At 36.3% G+C, this 26,042-nt stretch overlaps 1 long non-coding RNA gene across 1 annotated transcript in view; it reads right to left on the bottom strand.

Moving 5' to 3' along the window:
- The window catches only part of LOC147578998 (uncharacterized), an 81,162-nt gene extending 71,682 nt beyond the window's left edge, over positions 1 to 9,480 (bottom strand). The window contains exons 1-2 of the long non-coding RNA XR_015253111.1: positions 9,324 to 9,480; positions 6,339 to 6,444 (exon numbers count right to left, since the gene is read on the bottom strand). This is a non-coding gene — a long non-coding RNA (uncharacterized LOC147578998). The remainder of the gene's footprint in view (positions 1 to 6,338; positions 6,445 to 9,323) is intronic.
- Between the last annotated feature and the right edge of the window lie 16,562 nt (positions 9,481 to 26,042).

The following is a 26,042-nucleotide window of genomic DNA, read 5'->3' on the forward strand; positions in this document are numbered from 1 at the left end:
GATGTACTACTAGTGAAAAAGCATTTCTATAAGTCAGTGTTTCCAAAAATTGCTTAATGATAAGAGTGGTCTGAGTTGCTTGTTAAAAATACAGGCTGCCGGGATGCCTGGGTGGCTCAGTTGGTTAAGCGTCCAACTCTTGGTTTTGGCTCAGGTCATGATCTCATGGTTTTGTGAGTTTGAGCTCTGTGTCGGGCTGTGTGCTGGCAGCATGGAGCCTGCTTGGGATTCTCTCTCTTCCTCTCTCTCTGCCCCTTCCCCACTTGTGCTGTCTCTGTCTCTCTCAAAATAAACAGGTACACTTAAAAAAAAAATACAGGTTGACAAGGCCTTCATCTGGAGAATCTGAATTAAATAAATTTGGGGGTGCGGAAGAGGACTTTTCAGCCACACTTCAGAAACATTGCACCAAATCAGTATTTTACTACAGTGCCCTGAAAGATACATTACAAAGAAATGACTGTCTTGTGAATCATTGCATATAAGAATCCCCTCCTTGAATATTCCCAAACATGGATTAACATAATAAAGGTCCTTAAAAGTCTTGCTAGTAGCAATAAAGTTCTTAATATTGTTTGACTTACATTTTTACTATGAAACACATTTTCTCATCTGACAGTCTCAATATTTCTGAAGAATTAATGTTCTTAAATCCATACTTTGGAAAATCATGCTAGTTCCTAAATACACATGCATAATCCCACCTAAGTAAAGTTGCAGCCAGCACATGTAGTCCAATTATACAAATTAGAAAAAGACAGTCCATTTGGGTGGAGAATTGAGATAAGAATTGTAATAAGATTGATTTTCTAAGCATTTGAAATACAAAACCTCTTTTCTTTGGGATTTTAGCCCCTTACTGTTTTTTGAACTGTGTGCACAACCTGCACAACTATCCACTGTGACCCTGTTTCTAAGAGCAGAGTAAAACTTGGTTTTTAATGAAATACGAATACCCTGAAAGAATGTTTGCCCTCAGTCCCACCTTGGCAAGAATGTGCTATAATATCACTGGCACAGAGTCAAAGTCTATAACGTGTTCAAGCAGGAGTCAAGTTGTAGTCACGGGTACACTAGGTGTGAGTCCATTATGGGAACAGGCCAGAGTAAAGCTGAAACATGAGTATATAAGATGTTGAGCCCATTGTGGGAATAGGCAGAAGTCAAGTTGTCAGTGAATATGCTAACTATGCGGAAACTGCTGGTTGCCTCATAATGCTTTTTTCCCTCTCCCGTTCTATGTGACAGAGCTCTTGATTTTCAGTTGGGTAAATGACCATCTGGAACAAATTTTATATTTCCCACACTCCTTTGCTTGGAGTTTTGGCTATAACACTAAGTGCTTGCCAATGACAAATAAATAAAAACTGTATGTACAAGTTCCAGGCAATGTTCTTAAAGGGAGACAGAACACCCTTACCTTCTTTTCCTTCCTTTCTGTTAGATAAAATGCAAATGAAAGGCAACGGCATGGCCAAGAGTGGACCCCTTGGAAAATCAAATGAGCTTAGGAATGGAGGCTATACAGAACAGACTAACAAAAGGGCCTGGGTGCCTGACACCACGGACAGCCATACCACCTGTCGCTGGACCATCTACCTGCAGACTGTGTTGTGAGAGAGAAAATAACTTTTATTTTATTTAAGACACTGTTATTTGAGTTTTTCTGTCACTTGCAGTCTGATTCAATCTTAAAAAATTCAATATGTGTGGTTGATGTGAATTCCCAAGCAAAGTTATTGTAATTGTTAAAGATTATCTATGCTGCTTCTTGCTTTCAATTAGCAACACTAATTAAAACTTGATTTTGCTTCTATAATGCTGTCTAAACTTAAAATACCTTTTCTATATTTTTATATGCACTGTTTCATGAAAAGACAAAGTGTTGATCTGAGCAGCCTCCTAAGATTTAAGAACCTTAGAGTCAGAAAAAGAAAAAAGAATCTGCAATATGTATATTATTTCAACTTTGAAATTGGATATTTCTGATTGAAAAGGAAGATTAATATATTCTTACAGTAAGTATTTTTCTAGATTCTTAATTTATACATTGGTATATAGAAAGAAATATGACACAATTGTCACATTTAACAACCACACAGCCTCTAGGAAAACAGCAAGTAGAAAAATCACTTATAATACAGTATGATAAGTCCTAGCAAAGACTGAATTAAATATATTTCAGTAAATAATAAACTAGCACAGATTGAGTTAAGCATATATGTTAATTAATATAATAGCAAGAAACATAGAACAAATTAATGTGTTTCATATGTCTTACAAATTGTACACATATTTTCAATGTTGCCTACTAATACATATCTCTAGTATAATTCATTTATCTTTAATTTTTGTTGCTTATTCTTTACTTGAAATATCATATTCCACTAAGAAATTTGACAATTTTATGTAGACTAAAGGAAGAATACTATAAAATCTTGCTGAACGAATTTGACTATATATATATATATATATATTCAAATATATATTTATATATATATATATGTAATATGTTTTTCATATATACATATACATACATACCTATATATCCTACACTTTAACATTTATGAGGTACTAATCTGACATTCCTCTCTTTTCCTGGGAATACTTCCTCTTCTACTCCATTCACACAAATCTATGTCATGTTCTTCTATGACCTCATTTTCCTAAACATAGGTAATTAATGGTTACTCAGGGTGACCCAATCAGATACATTTCCAAAGAGTTTGGAATTTGAGACTAGAGAATGACAATCTCAGTCACTATTCCTGTACTCATGGAAGCTGTGAGTTGTAAAACTCAGATTGTCAAAGGTCGTATTTCTCTCCATGTGAAGAGCACAAGTTCTCAATGAGAGGAAGTGATGCTAAGTAGACCAAGAAAAGTATGATCAACAGAGACAGAGAGAGTTCTGCAACATTCAGTTTTTGGTTCTAACTCTTCTTGAGGCCCAGATGAAATCACTGTCCTGCCAGTGGCTAGAACACTCAGTTTCTTTGGAATCGATGGACTAATCCATATCCCCTTGTGCTGAAGTTCCCTTTATTGGGTTTGGATGATTCCAAATAGGTTATATCATGGTCCAGTAACAAACAACCCCCAACTGTAATGGCTTAAAAAAAAAAAAAAGATTTATTTATCTCTCATATTTCATAACAATCATGGATTGGCAGGGAGAGCTTTGCTCATCAGAACCAATTGGGAGCTCAAGTAAATGATATAGCCAGTTGTCATGCCAGAGAGAAGTGAGAGAGCTTTAGAGGGTCTCACAGTAGCAATTAAATGCTTTAAACCCAAGTCAGAAAGTGAAACACATCATTTCCATTACCAACTCCTTGTCCAGAAGTGGTAATATGACCCCAACCAACCGTAAGAGGCTAGGGAGTATAGTCTGGCCACATGTGCAGAAAGGAGGAGAGTGGGAAATAACACATTAGCAACTGGAGTCCTAATTAATATAGCAGTGAAGTTTTTCTTTTGCCAAGGCAAACCAAGAAAAGGGCAAAGGTGTCTGAAATCTGTTGCAGTAGACATGTGTATTTGAGGGTTTTCTTTGTTGTGCAGCCAGAATTCTCCATGTTTTATAGGTCTTGATAGCCACTTGGAATTCCAGAAAAGTAGGAAAGGGTTCTACAGGTGAAGTAGCAACATGAGATGCGGGAGAAGGATTCCTCAGATCGGAGCTTCTGAAGAAACCCAGGCTCTGTCTAAGCACTGATGATATTGTCCCTGTCCAGTTCTAACTATAGTATGGAAAGAGACATGCAAAATAAAATCTTGAGACAGCAGTGAGTGACTGGAATGATGGTTTTCCAGTGTCACCAGGAATGAGACCCGGTGTCTTTCTGCTTGCTCATATTTAGCTCTAGGCATTGCACCATATGACAGGCAGGAGTATGGGTCAAAGAGGCTAGATTAGCTGTTTTCTTTCTTAAAAAATCTTTTATCAAAGCTCCTTCTGGCAGATGTCACATACATTTCATTGGCCAAAACTTTGCCCTAAGGGAACTTGGGGAAGAAAATTTTAGCCTTCCAGCCTCTGTAAGTTTAAAACACTGTATCTTGCACAAGTGTTTGTATGTAAATGTTAGAAATTTATGTTCTCATTGGGAACAAAGGAGGGCAAGGACATTTTGCTTAAAATTACTACCTATCTGTGGGGGAAGAAGGACCTGAATGTCCTTGAAGAAAACATATTTGTAGTATTGACCTTACAGATGATTCAATGATGTATTTTTGACATCTGGTAATTTATGGATTTTACTAAATTGATTCCATTATTGGGACACAGGTGCATTGCAAGATAAATAAAGTATGAGATAGAAAATAAAATGCAAAGATGATTTCTTGGTTTAGCTAATTTTATTATTTTGTAGAAAACTGAATTGACAACAATTTATTGGCTTCTGGATAATATCAAAGAGATTTTAGTGAAAGGTTCTTAATAGTTAAATTGCTTATGGTAGATTGTATTATTTCTTCATGGTTCTTCCTTCCTTTCCCAACCTTGCTCTGATTCACTGTTGTGATATAGAACACTCTACCCCACTGCCTTTGGGCTTGGACATGTGAGAAGTGACAATATGCTGGTTCCATACAGAACCAATGATAGGTATCATGTGTTCCTACTGGTCACTCTTTCACTTCCACTATCTAACTAAAGAAAGCATGCCCAAATGGTGGCTGTTCCTTTAGCTGGGATCCCAGGACGTAAGATATGTGGACCAAAACTAAACAAAGCCCAACCATGTTCAGCCAAGTCCTGTTGAACTACCTTTGATGAGCAGTCCCGTATTTATTGTTGCACTCCACTAAGATCTGGGAGTTGTTCAATGCCACAGAAGTAACTAATAGACCTCCCACTTCACATTTTCAGGTAGAGTCACAGAAGCTGTTGATAGGACTGGAAAAGTGATCCAAAATTATGTATGTGGTGCCTTTCTGGTATGCAACTGATCTCTTAAAAAAGGACAAAATCATCTCTGAATAACTATAAACTTAAATGACAGATGTACTGCCTTACAACAAGATTAGAACAACCTATATGGGGGAGCCTGGGTAGCTCAATCATTTAAGCACGGGACTCTTGGTTTTGGCTCAGGTCATGATTTCATGGTTCATGGGTTCAAGTCCCATGTCGGGCTCTGTGCTCTGTGGAGCCTGCTTGGGATCCTTTCTTTTTGCCCCTCCCCTGCTCATACTCTTTTAAAAATAAAAAATTAAAACTATGTTTAAAAAAAAGCCTATATGGAAGTATGGGCCTCATAACCTGACATCAAGAGAAGTCAAGGCTTCCTCTTTACCCACTCAAAGAAAAAAAAATTTGACATAAGGACAAAATGGAGATTCACTTAGAAAGTGATCAGACAAGTATTTAGACCCAAAGCCTTACCTCGTAGTTACGATAAGCATACATTTGCCTTTACTAGAGTATTTCGTGCATGCCAATTAAGGGCATATCAGAAATGGCAAGTATTTTAGGATCCTGGCTATAGTTTGCTTTATGTACAACCAAAACAACTTTATAAGCTGGTGTTAGTGTTGTAATTACTACCAAGTAAATTACTACCAAATGATAGTCATCTCAATACTCAGAGTTAAAACACAAACAATGCTGTGAGACAAACCTGGCTAGACTCCTGGCTATACACGTGCTGTGTATGCTCTATTAAGTGCCCATCACAGTGACTGTCTCCTCATAGGTTCTCAATAAAACATTTTGTGGGAATGAGCGAGGAAACTTTGTAAGTTATTTAAAGTCTCTAAGTTTCAGTTCTCTCTTTGTAAAATGGATACTGACTGTCCAGAATTGAGAGGAATTAGTGAGGTGTAACATCTTACTGTAGTGCCATGCACACTGAAAGGACTCAATACATTACAGTGTTGATTTTGTTGTTTTGCACCATTATTATAAAGTTAATGGTATGTAGATCAATGCTATATATAGTACGCTTCCATTCACCTACGGACCTGGGGGAAACTTGAATCTTCGAAATTTCTTCTTTGAGTCAACATAATCTTTACTGTTACAGAAGATCTGGGCGTTACGTAGCACAGACAATTAAGCTGACATGTAGGATTAACTATAACCCATATTATAGTAAGTTTAAATGCAGACTATGTGAGCTGGTAAAGTATAATTTATTAAAGAAAAATGTGATTTTATGTACTTTCTTCCACCTTTTGTTTAACGTAAGCCATCATGACCATTCTCAGATCCTACAGGCAAAGTTTAAAATACTTCATTAAGGGTTTTGTTTTATCTAAAACCAAAACATTTTGGTAAGAGGTCATAATTTAGTATGAAGCTTAAACTTAAATAATTTGACCTTTGGTACCTTTCCTTTCCTTTGGTCAAGCATCCCATCATGTAAGGGCATTGCAGTCGCTGGTAAGTATCAGGCAATGGAGAATAGGGACATAGATTCCACACTTCTTATTTCTCTGTGAACACAGAAACAAGCGCCCTATTTTTCATGACTTGCTACATTTGAAAGAACATAATGTTGTTTATTTAAACTTAATTCTAAAGATGTAAACATCATCATACTTCAATAAATATAAATCTAAAGTGTCATTTTTTTTAAAAAAATAACACTGTCCCATGTACCACTAAGAAATTTAAGATTATTCCTAATCAAACTATGACATACAATTACTTGTCAAGTCAGATCATGATTTATGTTAAAATGTGAAGAACTATGTGTATCTCAGAACTGAATATTATATTTTGCTAATTTGGAAAATGCAATTTAACCTGAAGACAGTAAAAATATCTCCATTATTACAAAAGTTATTGAGTGGGAGGAAAAGAAGTTTAGAGATCTGACAAACTGGGATTCAAATTCTTAACCATTTTTTAAGTTAGTAGTATGACCTTCCCCATGTTCCTTACATTTTTAGTTGAGCCTCAGATTTTCTATTCTATAAAACAGAAATAACTTCAACCTGTTTTCTACAGTTGGTCTGGACACTGGATGAAATTATACATATGAAAGCATAAGCACAATTCATGGCACACAGGAACAATTAAAAACAGTTTCTTTCTTTCTGTCACGTGAAAGAAGGAATATAGACCAAGACCCAGCTGACCTGCCTGCTCCTTGTTCCCAGGCTAGTATTTCATCAACACATTTGTCATTATCTTGTAATACTTATGTGATGCTTCCTATGCCATGGACATAGTCTCCATTAGTTTTCCTTAACGTTATTACTTTATGTAGTTTCTCTCCTTTTCCTTTTTTTTTTTTTTTTTTTTTTTTTTTTTTTTTTCCAGTTTTGGACTATACAGCTTTGTTTGCTTCACAGGTTTTCTCTGTTTTATCCCTTCAGAGCTTGATGATATTTATACAGCATCTGTTCAAATTTGCTTTCTTGCCCAGCCACTATCTGCATTTTACCTGTGCTGTTATAAATTTCCTCCAAAGCAATGGTAAGGTTAAATTCTAAGGGAATTGTCATTTTTTGCTACATATGTTTTGGTTAGCATACAACATCGGTATCTTCAGCGATGAGTAAGAAGTTTCAACATCTTTTAATTCTCATAGAATCATATCATTTTAGAGGTATGCCAGACCTTATTAGGGAATCCATTTCACAAATAATTTTTGGCAGCCAAATCCTTTCACTCAATTGAAAAGGAAACAAATCCAAAAAGATTATGTGACATGTCAAACGCTATAAAAGAAGATGGCCTATCTCTCATGTCTTTAAGACCAAATAAGAAAATTGTCAAAATATGGAAGAATGGGGAACAACTAATTCTAATATGCCCAGTTTGGACCAGTAATAGAAGCCCAAGATCTTGTAGAAAAGGCTAGTGCATCTTAAAGCATTTGTACGTGGGTTTTTAGAAGGTAACTTCCTTGGAGAATATAAAGTATTTCATTTTTAAAAGAGATAGTGTGGGGAAAAAACATGTATTGGAAAACATAAAGTCTGGATCCTTTTTATAATGCAATTTCAATCTGTTCCTAGGCAGCAACAGTTCTTTACTGCCTAAAACAATTTCTGCCAACAGAATCCACCAGACAGAGCATGCACACTTTCATTTGCATTTTCTTTTCCCAATTCCAAAGAACGCTCTCTGAGCCTATAACAAACCAATTGATGGTGAGGACAAGTAGGCAGTTCAAAATTCTAAATTAATTCAGATACTTTTCAAGTAATGTTTTAAAGTAATAAATTAGATTAAAAAAGAGAAAATCACTTTTTTGCAATATCAGGCTGAGTCCAGAACTTGTAGAAATAATTCAACAAACCCTAGATAGAAATAAAGAAAACAACCGCAAAAGAATCCGAAAGAATGAATGACTAAAAGGAGCCAAGTCCATAGAATTACTGGATTAGAACGTTGTATTGCTCCAAACCAATTACTAAACATTTGTTTAAATTCAGTGAGTTAATTTTAATTATGTTTGTATATGGAAAGACATTTCAATGCAATCTTTGGAACAAATTTTTTGCTGAATTTTGCTTCAATTTCTTTATATAGTAGTGCTCTTGAAATGGCAGAGCATATATATTTTTGGTGACTGTTGTTACAGAGAATTACATTTTAAATCTGTAGTTCCTACTATGTTGAAAGGTCAAGAGAACAAGTAAATTCAGAGCACTTTCTTTTGTTTGGGGAGAAATCACTCCATTCTTTTCAGCACATAAAATTAGCATCCTGTCCCAGGGAAAGAGTATAATAATAAAGCAGTATTCGGACTGAACAGTGGGAATCCCACCTTTTACCAAATACTATGCAATACTATTCTAAAGCTGCTGAAAAGATGAAACTGCAAAAGGGTGAAGAAGGATCTTAAACAAAAAAGATAAAAATCCTTTACTTTGGGGATTTAGGGTTATTAGAATATTTCTGATGGATTGACATTGGTCTGGAATAAGTTTACCTGAAAGAAAACAAAACCAAGACTCTCCCCAAAAGACAAGTTGACCAAGAAAATGCTGAGCCTAGGTTTATGACCAACAAAGACTAAACTCCTATAAGGGCAGATAAACAGTGGACAAGTACATGGATAAATCTGCACCCCTTCCCTGACATGGCCATCATAGAGTCGTGAGTTTGCTTAGAAGGAAAAGACTGTGTGTGACTGTAAATAAAGAGCCAAGACCTGTGAATTAAGGCATGTATTGGTCAGAATGAGATGGAGGACAGGCCCTCTTTTCCTTCACTGTCCATAGTTTAAATATAAGGTCAGACACTTTGTGTCAAGTAAGTGTTTTAGATAGAAATGCTGTGCCATAGAGCTCAGTAGAAGAGTCCTCACCATTAGGAGATTGATCTAGTTAAGGGGAAGAGGTAAAATGTGACTTACACTTAGGGCTAATTCTCAGGTTATTTCCATTGGCTTCACATTCCAATGGCAATTATGATGACAGCAGTGAGCACAGAATCACTTTGGATTGGCCAGATAATTGCTGCATACATCATTTTGGTAACATGCCAAGGTAGTGGATGATTCTGAAGCAATGGTGCTTTCCAGACAGCATGTATGAAAACTTCTACCTTCCCTGTGAGTTCTAGCTCCATTCATGATGCTGACTGATGAGGACATAATGGTGTGAGTAAACAATCTGGAGATTTGAGGTTATTAATAGGAGTGCCAACCCACTGGAGGAGAGAGGGATAAAGGAGGCTCAAATTAGTTTTGATTTAAATAATAATAATAATCTATGAGCTAGAAAATTGGGTCATATTAATTGCATATAAAATAAAAATGAAAGCACTACCTTATGGATGGAAAGATATGTGGAAAGGAAAACATGAGTGCAGGTAGTTTAAATTAATGGGAGAGAAAACCTATGAAGATACAGAATCCTTTATCTTCTAATGGTGATTAACTTTCCAGGAGTGGATCTTGATTTCCCATAATTACTATTTTCTAGCAAGTTCCAAGCTTCTAAAATGAAAAAAAATCTGGTATTAATAAAACCTTTATAATCATAGATCTGTGGAGGCAACCTTTCCCTGTAATAGGCAAGATAATAATTTTTTAAGGCTTTGTGGGCCATACAAATCTTTGTTGCTACTAAATTAAGCCATTTTAGCTTGAAAGCCGCCATGGACAATACTTAAGTGAATGGAATGTGGCTTTGTTTCAGTGAAACTTGATTTACAAAAATAGCAGGTAGCTGGACTTGGCCCATGTGAAGGCTATAGTTTGCAGACTCTTATGCTAGGATTGATGATGCACATATATAAAGACATATATAAAAACTTGCTAAAGTTTTGAACACTGCTTAGATTACACTAGCCTTTTAAAAAAACAACAAACATTTATTAAATTTCTATATTTAAGTTATTATGCTTCCAGCTAGAGATAAAAAGTAAAATAAGATATTGTTGCTTCTAGGAGGGCCAAAAGCAGGAAGACAAGTACTGATACGGAAAAGTATAGGGAAGACTGGCCAAATCAACCTTATGTGTGCATATGTTACCCCAATGCGCTTGGACTGTTTTCTGTAGTTAATAATGATAATGATCGTAATAAAAATGATGATCATGGTAAACATTTATTCAAGACTAACTAGGTCAATTCACAAAAATTTATTTCTTAAAACTTACTGCGTAATTGATTTTCTGAAATTCTGATGACTGATTTACTGGAAAGGGTTTTAAGTGCTTTAACAGGAATATTCAACTTCTGATACTGAATATATTCAACATCCATAATTGCATAAGGGATAGTGTAAAGCATGCTAATTTTTTTCAAAGCATTTTGGGACTTCTTTGCCAATGTCTTTAATATTTACCTTTTAGCACTTATAGAATAATTAACTAGTTTTTTTTATATCTTGTCAATTTCATACTTAGGACATAATATTTGAGATGCATTCTTTATACTGGGTGCAAATTATTTATCTGTTGACTCTCATCTCTAAACCAACCATCCTATACTCTGCTTTGTGACATAGGCACTAAGGCTCTTAATATTCCTTCCTCTCCCTAAACTGGCTCCCCATTAGGGTGCAATAGAGAAAGAAAGCAAGGTAAGAGGAGAAAATTGAAGCTTGCTACTTCCTGCTTTCTCCCTGCTTTCTTCCTATTCCTCTCATGCTTCTTCAGCCCCACAGGATCAATTCTTTCCCGTAGCAGCACTTGAATCCAGTTTGCTCTTTTCCAGGCACCAACCAGAAGTAAATAGTTCAGTATTACAACTTTCCTCAAGAAGTGGTATTTTAGCAATGGTTTCTAGACTTATTTGGTTATGGAACCCTCTGGGGGAACATCTTATTCAAAACATATTCCACAAAATACACTTACTCTTGACAACATGATCAACGTATGTTCAATAATAATGTTCACTGTGTTCATTGAGGGCCTACTATTGGGAGAATCTGTTCTAATCCAGAAACTGCTTAAATACTCTATTAGGTAGGTACTATTCATACCAAGTTCACACATTAAAAAAACTGAGGCAGGAGGGCTTATGTAATGCTCCTAATCAAAGAGCTATCAAGTGGCAGAGCTGGGATGCAAGTCCAGAATATGAAAACATAATGGATGTGGAGCACAAAAAAGAGAGGAGGGCAAAATGGCTGTGTTATTTATCCACCGCTGCATTGTAAATACCCTCATCCTAGTGGTTTCCAACAACAGCACTTATTTGGCTGTTAGATCTGCAAGCCCATTGGGAGATGGCTGATGTAGGATGGCTTTGCTCACGTGTCTGCATTCACCTGATGGGCAGCTGTGAGTTAGTTTTACTGTTCTTAGCGGGGTTTTCTCATGTGTCAGGGGCCTTAGCGTGAATCCAGGGATGCTACCACAGTGATAACTGAATATTTTGCTTGAATGGTCAGTAAGATGGTAACCATTAAGTAAGATATCTAAAACCATTAAATAAGGTATCTGAAACTATTTGAGGGGTGAAATGAGTGGAAACATTAGTGTTGATTGAGACATAAATAAATTTGAAGTAAGATAGGTGGAGATACCTCACAAGAAGTTAAATATAGGTCTAGAGGTTGACAGAGATAAAATAGTTAGAAATGGGAACATGGAAGTTAATTTAAAAAGTCACGGGTTTATATGGTATCATTCATGGAGATCATGTAGAGCAGTCAGGACCATTCTGAGACTGTCAATAATTCTATTTTATTTTGCTTCTTATACTTAGGTAACCTAAGTAATGACTGTCAACAAAAAGACAATTTCATATCATTGAGGTTGAGAGGTAATATTGGTGTCATATAGTTCTTCTGCAATATTAGATGCACTTTACTCTTAATTTTTAAGGAAAAAAAAACTAATGTCTTCTACAGAGAAAGAAAATAGAAGAAGCAGAGATGAAGTGATCATCAATTGCCAATGTCTATATTATAAGAGAAATACAAGTGACAGGAAAGAGCAAGCTTTCATTTGCCTAGGAATAGCTTCCTAACATCGAGAGGATGACAGTGATGTCTCTAGACTCGAGGGCAATATTTTTAAGCAGGTTTGTAAGTGATACTTTGGGGATTCAAGGGAATGTATGAAGTGATTTCTTACGGTCTGCACTAGCACCATCATTCCACAAATACAATGTATTCACGGACCCTAAGAAATGTATCTATCACCAGTTTTGTGTAATACACAGCACACTTAGAATCCAAGTGTTAATAAGCATTCTTGCCATTTCCTAATTCAAACCTGAGGCATACGATTTAATTTAAATAAAGATTAATAACAATCACAATAATCAATATACATTTTAAGTGTATGAGAACATTTTAACTAACAGGCCTCACCATTATTTCTCACAGTTATATAATCCTTTTTTAAAATGATTAACATATATAATACCAAAAAATCCAACATTTTTTGGTGTGGCGAGAATAATATTCAATGGTTTTCTCTTTTAACATTCTTGAATTTGGCTGTCCTTATCAATAATATTCTAGATGCATGGCCTTGCCTCTTTGAAGGATCAAAATTATGCAACATATATACAAAGTGAAAGAGGGAGTAAAATTCTGGTTTTGCAATCTAGAGTCAAATTTCTTGCCCATAACAAAACAATACGTTAGAAAATCAGACTAGGTTGAGAAAAAGAGAATGTAAGTTATTTTAACTGCCTTTTATATAACATTCAAGCTTGCCCACTACAGCATGGATTTTACTATCTATAAACTAGAGACAGAAGGAGTGCAGAACATGACAAAAAGAAAGGTTGGTGAGGGAAGCACATTTCTTGTAGCTCTGAGCATTGTGAGAATGAGAAACGAGAAAAGAGAGTGATTTGGGAAGTGGACGGTTACCACTCTGTGCCTGACCCTCCTCAGCATGTCAGATAGAGTGATTGGAAAACTAGAACAAAAAGACCTTTTGGTCAGTTTTCCCTTAAAACTGTGGGGCAAACCACCATGTTGGGTGGCACAACTCAAACCTGGGGGGTGATGCCCCAGCACAGCCAAGAGAGGTGTGTAGATAGATGAGCATGAAGCATCACACCTGAATCTCCACGGTCTGCACGTAGTCTAGACGTGTCAGGCTTCAGTAAGGCAAAGCAGAGTTCCTGAGATGGCCAGGAGATCAGGACACAGAGACAAAAGTGCAGGGACTTTGTGTCAGAGACAAACAGTGGAGACCACAGACGTTTGTGATAAGAACCAGAGGGAAAAGCCAGACAGAACTAGTTGTGTACCTCAGCGGCCATCAGTCAGACTAGATTTGGCATAAGGAGTCGCAAAGATCAAGAAAATATGCCACAGACCTTGTATGAGTTTCCTACTGCTTCTATAATGAATGGCCACAAACTTAATGGTTTAAACATCACAAGTTTGTTATCTTAAATTTGGGGAGAACAGATGTCTGAAGTGGGTCTCACCGGGATAGAACCAAGGTATTGGCAGGGCTATATTACTCTGGAAGTTTTAGATGAGAATCCATTTCCTTGCCTATTCCAGCTTCTAGAGACTGCTTGCATTCTTTGGCTCATGGTTCCTTTCCATCTTTAGCCTCTTTTCACCCTGCATTACTCTGGCTTTGACTCTTCCGCATCTGTTTTACTTGCAAGGACACCTGTAATTACATTGGGCCCACCCAGATATTCCTGAATAATCTCCCTATTTCAAGGTCAGCTGATTAGCAAGCTTCTTTCCATCTGCAACTTTAATCCCCCTTTGCATTGTAACTTAACCTATTCATAGGTTCTGGGTAGCAGGGTATGATTATTCCGGGGGGCTCATTATTTTGCCTACCACGGAGCTGATGCATTTTTTTAAATCTTTAAACCAACCTACATACCTGGACACCATCTTGGAACAAAGCAGAATACAGAGAGGTAATATAAAAGACAGGCTTTCTCAAAAGAAGAATGAGTCATGCTCAAGAGACTATTTAAAGCTGAAGAGAAATGCCATTGATGCATCTCCCCTTTGCTCTTCACTGCAGCGGCTTCCACTTTCCAGTTGCTTTCCAAGGATAGAGAGAGGCTCTTGAGGAAGCTTAGATCAATTACAAAACAAAGAAGCTAATCTTCCAATGCATATCTGAGGAGTGAGTTAAATTTCTGAATCTGCCACATGATTGCGAATCACAATAATAACCCCTAATGATGAGCTTTAAAAACATAACGGATTTACTTGATCCTACAGAAATGCTTTAAGAAGAAACTTGCACATCACTATTTGACAGATGAGACTGTTACCTGTTAAGAGACTTGTCCATAAAACTGAGTAGCAGAGGAATCTGGAGGACCCTCAAGTGGAAAAAAAACTTTTTCCACTGAGTTTGTGTCCTCTACCTCCGTGTCATTGTCCCTGAGCAGAGGATTTAAGTAAATTAATTTTCCTAAGAACTTGCTCTATTTATTTATGACACGTGTCCCTCCTAAACTTTCAGGAAACCCGTCACTTTAGTTACCAGAACTAAAATAGTAGAGATGGAAAGTGAAATGTCACTAATCGCACACTCTCTAGGTCCTCCGCAGAGTCTTCCTCAAACACGTATGAAACCATTAAGCAGACAAAAAGAATTTAAGAGCTAAGTACTTCGTAAGACCATGTCATAAGTGTGTTTAAGGGAGAAAGATTGATTTTAGAGGTGTTGGCAGTTTTATGAAGTTATTGTGGATGGAAAGTAAGAAAGCATTTCAGAAAATAAACTGGAAGAGAAAATTTCAAAGTCCTAAATCCAAAGAGTGGCACTGAACTGTGAAATTCAGGAGAAACATTTCCAGCAGCACATAAAAGTGTCAAAGTGGCAGTAATGGGGCTTATCATTACCCAGGTGTGTACCTGAGTCCATTAAGGTGATGGAAAGGTGGCTGCAGAATATCTGTGATGCCGCAGCACAAGAAAAGATAGAGTGCCTTTTTCTTTAATTGGCAAATCAAGAGCAATAAGAGAACTGCGATCCATTTTTAACCACTTCTCTTCATTGCACAAGGACTTTTACTCAAGAGTGGCAATATATCACGGATAGAAAACAGGACCCAGATTCTTTAAGACCACCAAGGTAAATAACAGCCAGGAAGAAAGACATCAAAAATTATGTTAAAATTAATGATTCCAAAATTCAAATAGAAGCATCCTGAACTGTGATGAGAGAAGAAACCATATTTTAGTACCTATGAGGCAATATATATAATATATATATTATATATAATATATATCAATATATATTATTATACATATATCATATACCATATATATCAATATGATATATATTATACATATATAATTATATATACACACACATAGATATATATATGTGTGTGTGTGTGTGTATATATATATATATATATATATATATATATATATATATATCAATGAATAGGTTTTACTAAGTAAGTCTCATTTGTTCATAATACTCTGAAGTGACTTGGGAGATATTCAGTTTATGGGGTTTTCCTTTTCTCCAGAATTTAACTAACCTATGCATACAGTAGAAGTCAGCTGATTTGCACAAGACCTCATATGGAAGTCACTGCAGAAAGTGCCTCTTACTCTTTGAGCACATATGGTTTGTGAGCACTGCAGAATTTTCCATAGATGAGTCCTTATACAGGACCGTTTTTTTACATACACATAGTTTAGGCTTAGTGGTTTTATTCATATATCACTATACGCATTTTTTTCTATTTTTTGCATTTTTTGTTTTAGTAACAATTTGAGTTGATATGTGGACAGATACCCTTCGATCCTTTTATTTATAATTTGACCACTTGAATAAAATATATTCTAGGGGCTATTTTTTTTTCTTAGAAAGGATAAAGTTATATAAAATGGTTGGAGATTTTTTCTTTATGCAGAGAATTATTACATATAAAGGATTTTCAAATTGAAAACCATCCTAATGAATATAGTAATACCATTTATTTTTAAAGCTTAACATCTTTTGTTATGAAGATATTTGCAATTATACATTGATAGCTAATATTTATATAAAAGCATTAAATACACTGTCAAGTGCAAACACACACACACACACACACACACACACACACACACGTACACATGGTACTAGTGTTGTCAGGGAAGAGTCATAAGAAAAGAAAAGAACATATAAGCAAAGATTTGAAGGAATCAAGTGATTGACCCAGGTGCCCATCTGGGACCAGTGGCTTCCAGGCAAAAAGATAAGTTTAGTTTTAGTCATCACTAATGCTCAAGAAATGAAGAATTTCTTAGCTGGCCAACTAGCTAAACTTTTGTCAAGGTTCTCAACATTGAAGTTTCTTAGCTGTACGTAATAAATATAGTAATGTCATTTAGTTTTAAAACTTAGCATCTTTTGTTCTGAAGATATTTGCAATTATACATTGACAGCTAGTATTTATATAAAAGCATTAAGTATATTGTCAAGTGCACACACACACACGTACACAATGTGAATGCTATGAGAATCAACTCTATTATATATATAAAGAATATATAGTAGGAAAATCAGAAACAACACCACCCACTCCCTGTATGCTTACTATTAAAAGGATTCTTTAAATCCCACGTATTTAATCAAGATGAGTGTCTTTTTCCTCAAACACAGAATATCCATTAATGTAATTATGATAGATTCTAAATCCAGGAGCAATCCATGCATTGCATAACTTGAAATCCTCTTGCTACACACCTAGAAATATTATGTTACATATAATAGTAATGATAGTAAGACAGTCGTTTACACCAATTTGGTAAAAATAACAATAATAAAATGTAACAATACCAAATGTTGGTAAGAATGTGAGTAACAGAGACTCATACACTGCTGGTCTGAGTATAAATTGGAACAACTACTTTGAAGAGCAATTTGGCATAATCTAGTAAATTAGAAGATGTGCTTATTCTTTAACTCAGCAGTAACAATCTAGAGATACAAATTCTGAATACACACACACACACACACACACACACATATATAGACAGAGAGACAGAGAAAGAGAGAGACTGTTTTTGCAAATTTTTAAATAATAAAATGGAAAAATAAAAGCCCATAAACTAAAAGGGAATAGATAAAAAATTTATGTCACTTTTACAAAATGTGATAAATCGTATCGAGTAGCATGAATAATCAAAACCACATTTTGTGAATAACAAAGTTGAGGATATACGTGTATAGTTTAATATCATTTATATAAAGGTATAAAAATTGGCAGGCAATATATCATGTTTACATATATGCACATGTATAGCAATGGCATAAATTATGCATAATAATGAACATTAAAATAAGAACAGCTCCCTCTGTATAAATGTGGCCAAATACTAACATTCAACAAAATTGCATAGTACGTATATTTATGAGTCTTTGCCACATTCATTTTTACAATGTTCTGTAAGCTTGAAATTTTTCTAAGTCAGTATTGCACTTCTATACAGATGAAAGTCCCTGTGGTAGAATAGGTTAAACATACACAAAAATGGGAACACACTGATTTCAAAGGGCAGGAGAAATGTCCTGCTACTTGAAAATGGTATCTTACCTCAATATTGTTGAGTCAGTATTGTGACAGGCATTGTTCTAAGTGCTTTACACCTCTGATCTCATTTAATCCTTGTAACAATTCTCTGTAGAAGACACTATTATTTCCCCCTTTTAGAGCTAGGGAATTGAAACACAGAAAGGTCAGTAACTTGGCCAGTGTCACATAGCTAATAAGTTGGAGCACTAGAATTTAAACCAGAGAGTCTGAGCTCACTATGCAATACACAAACTGCCCTTGGTAGATATGCTTACATTAAAGAAGCAGTTCTCAAAGTATGTTCCAGGGCCCAGCAGCACCCGAAGCACCTAGGACCTAGCCAGAAATGCAAGCTTTTGCGTCTTACTCTAGACCTACTGAATCAGAAACTCTGGGACTGAGCTTAGCAAAATGTATTTACAAGTCCTCACTGTGACTCTTACCCATGCTAAAGTTTAAGAACTCTTAGGTTGAGGTAATCTACAGGCCTGTAGATCTCACTCACGAATGGGAAAACTAAAAACGGGAGTTAACAATATATGTTTTTACATCAGGTGAAACCTGATACTACTTGGCTCATACTTTAAAATGCTGTGTGAGTTGCAGACAGGTTGCAAAAATCAGTGTATTTACTTGGGAATGAGGCAAAATTTTTGTGGTGGAAGGGCAGAATTTTCAAAGAGAATAACTTGAAGAAGATGAGACTTGGAGAGTCTATGTCAAGCTGGAGGTACATGATCAAGTTAACATAAATGGAAGATTTCATATGGGATACCCTTCTCCCTTCCATGAATTTCAATTTCTTATAGGAGACTTAAGAAAATCCAAATTAGCTCAAACTGATACTTTTGTCCTTTGAGCCACATGTATTCTGAAATTGAACAGTCTTTTTCAATTAAAAAAAATTTACATTTACTAGTTGAATCTGAACTGGTAATACTATAGATTTTGTAGGGGCAATGCTGCAAAGGGGAAGAGGAATTGGAGCTTTTGCAATCCATTTTCCCTCCTCAGCAAAGTCCCAAAAAGCATTGTCCCATTGAGTGTCCTGAGGCATGGAGTCCTACAGTGTGAAGTGTGGTACTGAAAGCGAAGTCAAGCATAGAGAAGCCCATGACCTGGTAAAGCATTCCAGAAGGGACATACACCAGGGAATAAGCCCAATTGTTATATTGTCCCCACGGGCTGGAGAATGGTAGGATGGATTTCACATATGTGCTTTGTTTTATGTAGCATCACATTAACAGAATTTGGTTCAGATGATTCACCATAAGCATGTACTGTGTGGAATAAAGAAAAAAGAGACTTTCTTCATGGGAGACTTTCGTTATTCAACAAAAAAATCTAAAGCTTTTTTTCTGAGGGTTCACAAATTATTTCTCTGCTTCCAGCCCTATGACTAGTTTGTGTGTTTGTTTTGTTGTTGTTTTTAATGGCTAGGATATGAAAAAGAGAGAGAGAGACTTTCCATCACCTTGACCCCACTTTGTACCCACTTAGAGAAATGCATTTTAAATAGATTTACAGTGGAAATATTCAGCAGATAATTCTCTCCAGTATAAGCATCTTTCCCTCTCTCCAATATACTTTGCAAATGCTTAAGTATATTAACAGGGAATGGACAAGACTCTCTCCAAATAGATAGTGATTTGACAAAAAAAGCTGTCTTCCTCTTGGAATTAGTCCACTTTGCCTTGGACACCCACCAGCTCTCATCTGTGCCCCCTGCAAGCCTTTGCCTAGCACAAGTTCATCCAGTTTATATGATTATTTAAATGTGAGTGAAAGTCATCTTACCTCTTTTTTTTTAATGCCATGACTTATATATAATGTGTACAAAACCTTTGGGTTAGTTTTGATTTGGCAATGCTACCTATCCTCTCCTGACGAACCATGCTAATGTAGGCAAGAGAAGCATTTGTACCTTACCCTTTATTTGCTATTTTAAAATTATCCTCTGCCCCTATAAATTTGTTTTATTTCTTTGCCTTCTGAATTTTTACTGTCAGGAATTTTACAAATGTGTCTCTCATGTTACCAAGATGGTAGATATTATGATTTCCTAAATTAAAGATTTAAAAAAAATCATGGTTCTGCAAGTCTGGATGATTTGCTGAAGACAAAGCAGGTAGTAAACACTGAAGCTGGATTTTGCAGCCAAGATCAGGATGGTACATTCTGCAGCCCTCTCTACTCTGTCTCGTCACCTCTTAGAAGAAAGAACCTAATATAGATAGTCAAGCACATTTTTAGGTCCTCAAGGACCAAGAATAGGGTATATTGGCCTTTGTGCCATGGAGGTGAACTACAACTTTCCCATATTTGACCACTTTTATGATGAACCAGTTATCAACATGTGCCCTAAGGACGGCTACATGTTTTCTCACTGAAAAGAATTTTAACACACACACACACACACACACACACACACACACACACACACACACACACACAGTTATAGCCTCCTGCATGTCTCTCTTCATCTAATCCCTGTCACTCTGCAAAGAAAACCATTGTCCTGAAGTTGGGGGATATCATTCCCGTACAGGGTTTCAAACCCTTATTAAATATGTGTAATTCTAATTTCTTACTCTTATAAGTAATATCGCAATAACCTTTCTTATACAACTCCCATTGTCCACCCAGCAAGAGAGCCTCTAAATGTTGTTATTCGTGCATTAGCAGCAGCAGCATCAACTGGGAGCCTGTTAGAAATACAGACTCTGAGGCCCCACTTCAGACCTTATAAATAGAGGCGTATTTCTGCTTTGGAACGATATACTCAGGTAATCCAGGAGCACATTCGACTTGGACAAGCAATGCTTTAGGGTATATAAAAAAGAGTGGAATTGCTGAGAAGAACACACATTGCTTCAACTTTATTAGATATTCCCAAATTGCTCTCCAAGTGATGATGTCAACATGCAGTCCCACCAGAAATCAGTCTTTTCAAAATTTTTCCGATCAGCTGAATGTGAAAAGCTGTGTCTTTATTGTCTTGACTTGCGTTTCCCTCATTTTAATGAGGTTGAGCATCTTTCCATAAATCCACTGCCCATTGGTGCCGTCTCCTGGTCATATCTCGTGCCAGATTTTCTGTTGGTTTCTTTGGTTTGTGTTCTGTTCCTTTATGCCAAGTCAAAGTAACCTAAAGAGGTCTCTTTACCTTTATTTTCTCCTTTTTCTCCCTTTTATCTTTCCTTCTCTCCCTATTTGCTAAATTAAAAGAGGTTGCAGGGTGTCGAGTTTATTCAGATATTCTAGTTGTTGGGATATTAGGTGTGAACAATTACCAGAGTCCTTTATTGTTGTCTCCTTGACTAGGACAAAATACTAACAATAACAATAATAGCTAGTCCATACGTGAATTGAACCGAATTTGAACCCAGTTCTGCCTGATTTCAAGGCCTATTCTCAAAAGGTTTTTTACTCTCCAATTGTTTCTTGTGATCAAAACATTAATTTTACATTAAAGCTGAAAGTTACCACTGTTTCTTTTCTCCCTTTAATATATAATGTCTTAATATATAATAGTATATAAGATGTATATTATATGCATGTGTAAGAGATGATACCTATAATTTATGGCATGGATTGCATATACATACAACTGTAATGATAGAATCTTTTTATAGCATTGGGGTATAGCAAAGCTAACCTCTGAATTACAGTCTTTAATAATGAGTAGGTATAAGAGATGAAGTAGTTCCAAAGCCATTCATGAGATTTGTTATACAGTTCTACTTCCATTAATATTTTTGAAAAATTCTTGTAAGGATCATCTACGAAACCCTAAATAAATAAGACTGTTTATTTGCGTGTAATTGTTTTGCTAAGCCTCTCCTCTGGAAATTCTGATTCTGTAGGTCTGGGTTGGAACCCAGGTATCTGTATTTTTACAGAAACACAAGTGAATCTCTTTATAAGCATATTTTGGTGGAGGGGGGCTTCTATTTCATAAGTAATAGATATATCTGCTGCTTCTCATCTGAATAGTGACCCAGCATAATTCAAAACATGTGGTAGGATCAGCACAATGAGGCATGCATTTTGGAAGGAACATTATGATCAGTTTTGCTTAGGGAGGAAATATCCTCCCACATCCCAAGGGGGTATCTACTAGGCAAATGTCAAGGCAATTACAATTAGGACCCATTTAAACACTGCACAGCTACTGCCCTGTCTCAAAACACCAATAAAGCATCGAGTCAAAGTGCTGACTTCGTTTACAAGCCACCCACTCTCCTAGCACAGCTGCTGTCCCTTATCTCCTTGTGACCTCTACACAGACTGCAGATAAGGGAGGCTTCGAGGCAGCAGAAGCTCTGGCCTCAACTGGGTCTCCAGGCAATGGTCAGAGCTCAGTCCGGCCCTCTTGCTCCAACTTCTGTCTCAGTCTGTGCAGCTCTTCCAGTTCTAGACTCTTGGCTACATTCTCTGCACACCTATAAACTGTGCCTTAGTCCTCATTTCAAAGTTCTGAGATGCCTATTTTGGAAGATGCAAATAATTGCAAGAGAAGTGAATCTGATTTGATGTGACAGAAGAAAGCAATTGAAGAGGATATTATAACTACTCAAGTTTGCAGGAACTCTTTCATTGCCAATGAAGAACTTTCTCAGTTTGGACAAAACACAAGCATGAGGTGTTTCTGATGAAAGCTTTTGTTTCTAAAAACCTAAAAATAATTTATAAGTCGCTATCATACATTTACAAGGGTGCTGTCAAATGCTACCACTCCTTCAGGAAAGGGGGAAGGGTGGTAAGAAATTTTTTAAACACACACATGCACATACATTCACATCAAGCAGTAGCAGATTTACAGGTACAGAACCTTTCTTTTTCCATCCATCAATCAAGCAATAAATATCCATTAAATAGCAAATAAAATACTGTGCTATGAAAAAAGAATGAAGGATAGGAAATATAAGGTAGTAAGCATTTGATTCCATTGATTATAAGAGTTATATGCATTAATACATTGGAAAAGCACTTACAGCTGAGCTGGAGATACAGGAGAAGTTCAGTAAATGTTTGTTGTCTTCCTTAATTACTTTCCTCTAAGAAGTTAAGGTACACACATCTAATAATCTAGTTCATTATTGGGAAGATGTTTTGCTTATTTTTAATTTTGTATCCTCAGCAGCTAATTCATAAAATGATTAATAAGTATCTATAGAATTCAGCTGAATTCAGCAAATATTAAATTATAAATCAATGCTAGATGCAATAAATAAGAACAGTGGTTCTCAATCAGGATGATTTGCCCCAAAACCACTAGAAACATTTTGCAATGTTTGGAGATATTTTTTTGGTTGCCACAGCTTGTGCGGAGGGGGTTACAACTGGTTTCTAGTAGGTAGAGACCATGGGTGTTGTTAAATATCTGACAATGCACAGGGCAGCCCCACAACAAAGAATTGTTAGGACCAAGGGAATAGTGAAGGCTTTGCATTTCAAGAATGGAAGATATGTATTTCAGACACAAGAGAAAAGTAGGGGGAGGGAAAATGTTAATATGAAGAATAATAAGAGAAGAATGAAAAGTCTGGAAGGGGTGTTTAGGAACAGTGAGGATATCACTTTGGGTTTTCCTTTCCATTCCTGAAATTACCCTGTGTTTCTTCTATCCTTTCATTCCTTGTGTTGTTTATTAGAGCATTTAGTCATGTGACTCTGCCCCACGAATCCGCCCTACCCTCACCTCCATTTCCCTCACACTTCCTCTCTTTGGTCTGCCTGTCTGTACAAATCCTAGAGCTCTAGAATCCACAGAGACAATTCCATTCTCCTATCTTGATGCTTTGCTTAATGTAGACACGTGAAGTATCATCTTTTTCTTTAAATGTCTATTTCACCAGACATGGGGATAGTGACTGTACATTTCTCTGGAATGTCCAACTTTCCATTAAACCCATTTCAATAAATTACCTGCAACTAAGTGTTGAAAAGAGAATGATTACCAGGTTTCAGGAAACCTCCATCTTCAGCCATATATACAACAGAATAGTATTAGATGCACACATACCATCCCAAGCCATTAGTAACTACACATTTCTCCTTCAATCAATCATTTCTTCAATTATGTCTATTTTCCCTATGCAAATGGTAAAAACTGTGAGAATTCATTCCCATATTTGGAGCTTCTTACTTGTAAGGATTTCATCCAAAGGAAATTAAGTGGTTGAGCACATTTCTTCCATTACTAGAATCTTATTGTATTTTCCTACTTATGTCCCAATATTAAAGAACATTTAACTTAAAGACACTCAGCGAGGATAGTGCTTGGGGAAAATATCCTTTATGAGTTTATAAAATGTAAACAATAAGGATTGGAGGGTAATTTCATAATTGACATTTGGTTTGTTTTGCTTGTTTGATTTTATTTCTACTGAAAGAAAAACAATGACATTTTCTCTATGTCTTGTTATTTTAAACATCCTAGTAATTTTGTGCACATCTGATAAAAAAGGCGGAATGAAGGAACTGAAAGATTATGAAAAAATATCTAGCAGCTGCCCAATTATAATAACCTCAAGGCAAAGAAGTTGGTCAGAAGTGCAATTCTTTTGTTTACTTTTAATTTCCTTCTGGCTTTTAAAAATATAACTTGTGTTCATGTAAATGCTACATCAAAGCAGTCATAATAAATAATTAGAGTGTTATCAAAGACCGTTTTGTTCTTCCAGCTGCTAGAACTGTTTTATTTACATAGTATTGTGAAATGAGTCAAAAACAGCTGCTATTTTATGTAAGTAATTCTATGATTTGATTTGAAATGCATTCCTCCAGTAGATCTAATGGCATTTTAAGAGCAATGGCAGACTCATGACAAAACATTTCTGGACTGTCATGCATCTCAGAAGGAAAATAACTTTGATCGGTGGATGAGTGTTATGAATGGAAATACATTCTTTCAAAAGGGAAAAGTTAGCTTGAAATTGTGTGCTCTCGGGCTGAGCGTGTAAATGGCACAGCTGCAGAATATGGTGCACAGGTCAGACATCTAGAGGTCCTTCCGGGGAATGCATCCTCCCTCAGAAGGAGACAGACAATTCACTTGCTAATTTGATTTACTGCACCTCTGGAGTCCTCCATTCTCAGACGCTATTTAAAGACAGTAATAGTGTTAAGTTCTCTGGAGTAGAAGTAAGCATAAGCAGGGCAAAACAAAATCAGGATGAGAGAAAAAAATTAAGCTGCTGCAGAGGATGAAAATGGGTAAAGGAGTCAAAAAAGAACAGAAAGAGATAAAGAGAGGAGAGGAAAGAAAAGAATACCCCAATCTGTCTTATTTTTTTGTCTATTCCTTTTTTTTTAATTTTTAAATTTTATTTAAATCCAAGTCAGATAACATCTAGTGTAATGATGATTTCAGGAGTAGAATTTAGTGATTCATCACTTACACAAAACATCCAGTGCTCATCCCAACAAGTGTCCTCATTATTCCTTATCACCCATTCAGCCCATCTCCCTACCCAATACCCCTCTAGAAACCCTCAATTTGTTCCTGTATTTAAGAGTCTCTTATGGTTTACCTCTCTCAGCAAAGCCCCTTTCTTTTTTTTTTTTTTTTTTTCAACGTTTATTTATTTTTGGGGCAGAGAGAGACAGAGCATGAACGGGCGAGGGGCAGAGAGAGAGGGAGACACAGAATCGGAAACAGGCTCCAGGCTCTGAGCCATCAGCCCAGAGCCTGACGTGGGGCTCAAACTCACGGACCGCGAGATCGTGACCTGGCTGAAGTCGGACGCTTAACCGACTGCGCCACCCAGGCGCCCCAGCAAAGCCCCTTTCAATTATCCTGATTAACTAATGTTAATCAGGGTTGTTGTACAATTCTCTATCCCACACCATTTATACAAAGAAGTAGAAATGCCTCCTTGTTTTTCTCAGAGAAAGGTGTACAACTTGGAGAGTAATTTCAGTAATATTTGACCACAGCTAAAACATGCTATGAGCTAATGCAACAGGAATGAACAAGACACCTCAGGATAAGTCACTTTCTAATCAGATTGTTTATGTACTTACTGACACCCCAACTCAAATGCATTATGTACTTAGTAATGGGAAATCCAAGCATATGTTCCCAATCAACTTGTCTCAAACTTATTATTGATACCATTTAGAAAATTACAGGCTTTTCTATGT

This window comes from Puma concolor, chromosome B4, assembly GCF_028749965.1.
Source record: "Puma concolor isolate L17-30 chromosome B4, mPumCon1.1.hap2, whole genome shotgun sequence".
Lineage (NCBI taxonomy): Eukaryota > Metazoa > Chordata > Mammalia > Carnivora > Felidae > Puma > Puma concolor.